Raw genomic sequence first — 7,500 nt, 5'->3', positions numbered from 1 at the left:
GAGCTCCATTAGAGAACTTCAAGCTGATGGCTAGTAGGTAGCAGAGCAGATATCTGGCAAATGTCCAGGCTTGGCGGTGCTCAGTCCTAAGGCATGTATGTACTGTAGTACCGTGCACTACCTGCTATGGATCTGGGGGAGGAGGAGGAGGAGGAGGTATCGTCTTTCATGGTACAGGCCGGGGCCAACAAGTGTTGACGGGCTGAAAATGTTTTTTTTTCTTTTTTCGAAGACGCAATGTTGGCATACTGTTGGTCAGTGGTTCCCAAACTTTTTCATGTCAAGGACCCCCAAATTGACACCAATTAGCCCACGGACCCCCATTTGAAGAGATATGCCAGGGACCCCCTATGCATAAGATTTTTAAGGCTCTAGCATTGATTCTCAACCCGTTTAATTTAAAGGACCCTCAGTTTGACATGCATTAGTCTGCATTTCTATCTCTGGGACCCCCAATTTATATTGTAAAATCAATGCTGATTTAACTCTGAGAGCGTACAAATGGAACCAAATGGACCCATTAGGGTCCATTTGGTTCCATTTGTACACTCTCTGAGTTACAGACCCATAAGGGTCCATTTGGTTCCAAATTATCATTTAGCTGGGTCCCCACTGGAACTACCTCAAGTACCCCTGGGGGTCCCCGGACCCCACTTTGGGAACCACTGCTTTAGGTTGTCTCCGTGGTCTCTTCTGCGGGTCCGTTTTGCCAGTGGTTCCCAAAGTGGGGTCCGGGGACCCCCAGGGATCCATGAGGGAGTTCCAGGGGGTCCCCAGCTAAATGATAGTTAGGAACCAAATTGACCCTTATGGGTCTGTAACTCAGAGAGTGTAAAAATGGAACCAAATGGACCCTATAACGGATCCATTTGGTTCCATTTGTACACTCTCAGAGTTAAATTAACATTGATTTTACAATATGCATTGTGGTCCCAGAGATAGAAATGCCATTAGGGACCGTAGCCTAATTCACTTCAAACTGGGGGTCCTTGAAATTAAAATGGTTGAGAATCACTGCTAGAGCTGTGTTCTCTTATGGGGGTCCCTGGCATATCGTTTCAAATGGGGGGAAGTAAGTGTCGATTTGGGGGTCCTTGACATGAAAAAGTTTGGGAACCACTGCCTTTTGCAACTAAGGGTTTCGTGGTTTTGAATTCACTGCTAGGGGTTTAGTGTTGGGCACTGCAATTGCCAGGGGAGTCACCCGTGCTAACAAGTAACTAACCTGCGTCACGGTAAAGGTGTTACTGGCATTCAAATTGTTCAGCAAAAGAGCTGTACTTGGTAATATGCTTTCATTTCCACTGCTGTGAAGGCCCTGTGCCTTTGTTTGACTCGAATAGCTCCTTTCTCTCATTTGCATGCACAGAAAATATCCTGACTGTTAATTTAATTAATTTCATAGTAAAAACAAACAAAAGTATGTTGTTCTGTCTTTCTCTCGGTTTCTCTCGGTTTCTCTCGGTCTCTCTCTCTCTCTCCCTCTCCCTCTCCCTCTCCCTCTCCCTCTCCCTCTCCCTCTCTCTCTCTCTCTCTCTCTCAAACCACAATGTCATTAACCCGTTTAGGCCTGACCTCAAAATTTAAAAGAAATCTTCTAAATCCTCCAGTTTTCTGAAATAAATATTTTCACGATTTTTCAAAAATAGCAGACCTACAAGCTCGTAGCGCGCCACTCGGTGGCGCGCTACGAGCTTGTAGATCTGCTATTTTTCAATAGCTAAATTATAACATAATATTTAAAACACCAAAAGGGGTTCCCGCCCAAAATGGGTTAAACCTCCTAAGGGGGTCATGAAAACAAGACTGAAATCCATTCCTCTCTTTTTCTTTCTATACCTGCATGTTGGGCTCGTTGCTCAACCCTCCCCTCCGTCTGTCTCCGCCGCCCGACCACTCTCCTATAGCCATGTATAGCGATGACAGGCGGAGGAGACCAATGAAAGCAGACCCCGCGGGTCATCACAAAGTTTGCACAGAAGATAGAGCCCCCCCCCTCTAACCCCCCCCCCAACCCAGGGGGGCTGCGAAGAGGCGGGTCAGTGCTCTGTGGCAACCGAGAGAGGCTTGAGAAAGATGAATCGCCTGGTCTGTAAAAAGGTTGGGGGGACGACACACAAGGGAAGAGCTATTTGTCTCCTTACGCTCCGCTGGGCACACCGGCAGCTAAATGGTACCCCACCCCCCCTCACCCCCCTCCACTCTGTTTTCTTTTTTTGTCTCCAGCGGCATCATGTATGATTTATGACCGTCATTAATTGCCATTACGTGAGGCTGAACGGAGGTCATTCGCTTTTTTGCCCTAGCTTTCTCCAATCTCATCTCGGATTAGCACCTAAAGTCCACCAGGGCCTGCCGCGTCGTCGAGCATGGAACCCTCTTCGCGTTTTGAGTATAAGGACGCGCTGTGATTGGCCAGGGAGCCAAGATTTGTTTTTTTTGTTTTTTATGCCTTTATTGATAGGACAGTATAGACTGACAGGAAATGAGGAGAGAGATGGGGTGAGTGACACGCAGCAAAGGTCGTCGGGATCGGGATTCGAACCCGCGACACGCTGTCATTGCGACGTTCGATGCGGCAACTCGCGCGCTTTAGCGCGTCTCGTGGCTCAAGTTTGCTTGAGACGGCGCCCCTCCGTCACGGTCTAAAAACTGTACTTTATTCCCTACTACTAGTAGCAGCGTGACCCAAACACGAAGAGGATTCCATGCCTCGCCTGGCTGTGTTTAGGGGAGAATGCACACTGGTGATCTAACATCTTTAATTCTAAGAAGATCAATCCCAGTCGACCCACCCCGCTCCATTTAGGCTTACTGTCATTGGCCTGTCACCCTGCCAGTCGGGCTGTCCGGTGGTGTGCTTCCAAGCGGAGGAATTGGGGTCGACTCTCTCTCTGCTGTCCTGCCCTGGACGCCACATCTCAAAGCTGTTTGGAGAGGTGAACAAATATTAGCCATGGCTAACAGTAGTCTTTATTGACTTTGTCTATTTGCCCCGTTAATGATGGCAGTGCTGTTCGTCGACGAGCATGGTATTAAATGCGAGGCTCATTTCGCAGATAAATTAATTAGGTGTCACTGCTGTGGAGAAGGAAAGCCAAACACGTCTCCCGGTGAGGACGGATCGCTGGAAAAGCCCTCGAGTTATTCACAGGAACACAGGGAGTGATTTTATACTTATGAACTCCCTTATCTGGCTAAAGGGTGTGTAAACTTTGTAATCAGTTGTAAGTGTCTCAGCCAGCTAAACACATTCCCCACACACCTCAACTTATTCAAATATTTGAAAGTGTAAGGAAGCCAGGTATTACTGTCAGCCCCGGAGCCAAGCACACAGAACACAGTTGGGCCATTAACCCATTCTGGGCGGTAACCCCTTTTGGTGCTATTGTGCTATTGAAAAATAGCAGATCTACAAGCTCGTAGTGGCGCGCTACGAGCTTGTAGATCTGCTATTTTTGGATTTAGAAGATTTTTTTTAAATTTCGAGGTCAGGCCAAAATGGATTAAACAAACACTGGTGTTTGTTTACGTTACATACTGTCCCTTTACTTGTATGACTATATGCACACACGCACGCACGCACGCACGCACACACACACACACGCACGCACAGTGGCATGGATGATTAGTTGTGTTAGGTGAAAGGAGAGAGCTCGATGTCTTTGGTGATTTGTCATTACTTACTGATCTGGCAGATCTCCCTGGAGATGACGGCTGTGTTTTGGTGGTCTCGAGATGAATGACCCTCAGAATTCATCTGGAGAACAGGTCAGATTGAGCTGTTTTCCAGCGTTTCTCTCCTTCTGCGTCTCACTCCATCACGCGCACAGAACACCGCGCATGCCTTCAAAGCTAAACCTCAAACTTTAGAGATACCAGATGCTTGATGCTTCATGTATATGGATTCCCTTTTCACTTTTCTTAGTATCTTTTTAACCCTCCGCACTAAGAACCTTGTCTTATCCCATTCTGGGCGGGAACCCCTTTTGGTGTTAGCATTATGTTATGCTTTAGCTATTGAAAAATAGCAGATCTACAAGCTCATAGCGTGCCACCGAGTGGCGCGCTACGAGCTTGTAGGTCTGCTATTTTTTGAAAAATCGAAGAACGACTGACATGGAAACATAGCTTTTTCAGAAAACTGTCAGGATGTAGAAGACATTTTTTAGAATCTGATCTCAGGTCAAAATGGGTTATGTAAGAAGAAGCTGGTCACTAGATTTGTTGCATGAGCCCCGACATTTTAAAAGCCCATAAACATACAAGGGCAGTAACTCACAAGGCTAGGCCCAAGTCTCCCGACTGTGTGGCACTCCTGAGTGCACTCGTCCTCCTGAGAGCAGGTCGTCCAATGATCCATGGGTCGGCGGTTCGCATCCCGGCTCCTCCTGTCTACATGTCGAAGTGTCCTTGGGCAAGACACTGAACCCCACATTGCTCCCGATGTGCTGGTTGGTACCTTGCATGGCTTCCGCCGCAATCGGTGTGTCTGTGTGAATGGGTGAATGTAATGCACTATGTAAAGCGCCTTGGATAAAGGTGCTATATAAATGCACCATTTACCATTTATATTGTCATTTCAGAAATGCTAGGTTTATTCTGAAATGAAAACGTTGTCTAAGTGTGCTGCCAATTTGACATGTCTATTTTTTGTGTCGGAATAGCCCGCATTGAGTTTATCTATAAAAGTTTGATAAAAGCATAGCTATCAAAGCAGAACTCACTCAACTCACCATCTCATCTTCATATTTAAAGTAATGATGATTGCAGAATCGTTCTAAAGATATATACCAGTATTTAAAATGGTTTGGTTCAAGAACACATCTATGGCAATCTTCTACTCCCTCGGGGAGGGAGTAGAAGATCCCATATACAGTGTACAGCCGTTTAACTTGCCGTAGGTAAACACTCTGGAATGGAGGTTCAGGTGTGTGTGTGTGTGTGTGTGTGTGTGTGTGTGTGTGTGTGTGTGTGTGTGTGTGTGTGTGTGTGTGTGTGCGTGTGCGTGCGTGCAACATCTTTAATTGATGCTCTGTTTTTTTTTGTCTATTGTAAAATGCCTTTTGGGACAAAAACAACAATGGAATCTCTGAAATGTGTGAAATATACAGTGTGTTAGTATTTTCCAGCCATGGGGCTTTACCTATACCCACTAACCATTAAAAAATATAATTGTATTATAATCCTCTGCTTTGAATACCCTCTGCTAGTGCATATGGGAAACAGACAAGGAATTTGTCTTGGCATTGCTGCATACACCTCACGTTAAACTTAAAAATAACAATTTGCATGAATTTACTGATGGATGCGGGAACCAATGTTATAGAGGATTTACCGTAAGTGAGAATCATCAGGTGTGTGTGTGTGTGTGTGTGTGTGTGTGTGTGTGTGTGTGTGTGTGTGTGTGTGTGTGTGTGTGTGTGTGTGTGTGTGTGTGTGGTAAATGTCTGTGGAGGAGAATGTCTGAAGAGTGCAAACTGACTGAAAAGTGGACTGACTAAGTAATCAAATGGCAGGTGTAGACATGGCAATCAATTGGCTCAGGCAGAGGCTGGGAATTCTACAGGTATGGGGACTTAAGCTCATTACAACTAATAATTGACCTTGTTGTTTTGCAAGGAAAGGTACGGTGTGGCTGTTGACTCGCTGCACCCGACCGCAACCGGCGAGCGGCTTTGTCATTAAACCGGATGCTTTTCCTAATTTCCAACCCTGAGCTCCGTATCACACAACTAATTACAACTACACAGGCGCTCCGGGCGCTCAACCCCACTCCATTATTCTCGCTCTCTCGATGGGTCGGAAATGAAAAACGGCCGGCTTTCTCATCAATCAGGGAAATTGATGGTAGATCGGCAGTGTAGCTCCTGGTTTTAACCCATTTTGACCTGAGATCAGATTCTAAAAATGTCTTCTACATCCTGACAGTTTTCTGAAAAAGCTGTTTCTATGTCAGTCGTTCTTCGATTTAAAAAAAATAGCAGATCTACAAGCTCGTAGCGCGCCACTCGGTGGCGCGCTATGAGCTTGTAGATCTGCTATTTTTCAATAGCTAAAGCATAACATAATGCTAACACCAAAAGGGGTTCCCGCCCAGAATGGGTTAATTTCTCAATACTCAAATAGGGTTTAATAGCTTTGTCATGTTTTATGTATATGGAATAACTATACGCTGACGGGAACCGCCAGAGAAACGTGAGAGGTAGATTACAGTTGGTTGCAATAGTGTCTGTCATCCATCTGTCAGTCTACTCAGAGCCATCTAATAGAAGAGTTATGACATTGAGGGGGCAGAAACCGAGCGCTCGAGCGCTGTTCATGCAGCCTGAACTGAGCCAAGCTGGAGTTGGAAATACATTGTTTTCAACAACCGAGTGCCGCGCTATGAACTTGTAGGAATATATATTCTTTCCGAGTGAATGTTTTTAACTCAAATCTTTGCTTCTGGGGGGAGACTGGGGAATCTGAAAAAATATTTTCAGATGGGGGTCTGGGGCCAAATACAGATAATTCTGGGGGTCCTTGACATGGAAAAAGGTTGAGTACCACTGACATAGAAACATAGGTTTTTCAGAAAACTTTTAGGATCTACGTAGAAGAATTTGTTTTATTTCGACGTCAGGCCTAAATTGGTTAAAGCCCTTTTTGTGTGGCTTTGTCCTTACAGTATTGTGAGTGTGCACAGGCATAAATCCCCCCAAATTAAAGCCCCGTGCACACACATCAAAACAATATCAGCAAATGTGCTCGCCACATGTTCCAGTGAAATACAGTCAAAGTATGTCACCCCTCCGTGGTGACACAGTTCCCAATGGGGATTTTTACGTTAAAGCTGCTATAAGCAATAATATGTCAACATTTTTTGGGTATTCAGACAGCCAGCAATGGGTAGAACGCTCCCCAAAAACAATTTCGTCTCTGTGACACATCTAGGGGCTGCAAACTGCATTCAAACATTGGTCGATTTGCCTGTCTACTTCCTGATTGGTTAGTCATTGCGACCGGGTTTTTTGACAAATGACAAAGCTTCTAGGAACATCTTTGAATGCAGACTGCGGCCCCTAGATGTGTCACAGAGACCATTTTTGGGGGGGAGCGTTCTACCCATTGCTGACAAAAGAAAGGTCTAATACATTTTGACATATTATTGCTTATAGCAGCTTTAAGTGTTAAAATCAATCAGCCAGACTAATATCTACTCATAAAATGGCTTCTAGTGAGAATGTCTTCCTTTTCTTCTATATGAAATTGGATTTACAATACATTTCCCATCACCCCAACACGTTAAGCTCAGTGGCCTTGTAGTTTGAGTGTCCGCCCTGAGACTGGGAGGTTGGAGTTCGATCCCTGGCCCAAAGATCTAGTGCCTCCCTGCTTGACACTCAGCATCAAGGGTTGGATTGGGGGGTAAGTCCCTGTGACATACTAGCGTCATGTCCAGGGGGTGTACTTGTACATCAAGCTGCCTCACGCTACAGAAACAGGAGATAGGCACCT

General features: G+C 45.5%; 1 protein-coding gene across 1 annotated transcript in view; it reads left to right on the top strand.

The window, feature by feature from the left end:
• Positions 1-7,500, top strand: part of LOC306917443 (semaphorin-5B-like) — a 169,182-nt gene that overhangs the window by 5,065 nt on the left and 156,617 nt on the right. The gene's annotated exons all lie outside the window — the stretch shown is intronic.

Source organism: Electrona antarctica (assembly GCF_951216825.1).
Source record: "Electrona antarctica genome assembly, chromosome: 24".
Taxonomy (NCBI): Eukaryota; Metazoa; Chordata; class Actinopteri; order Myctophiformes; family Myctophidae; genus Electrona; species Electrona antarctica.
This window is presented reverse-complemented; position numbering and strand designations above follow the sequence as displayed.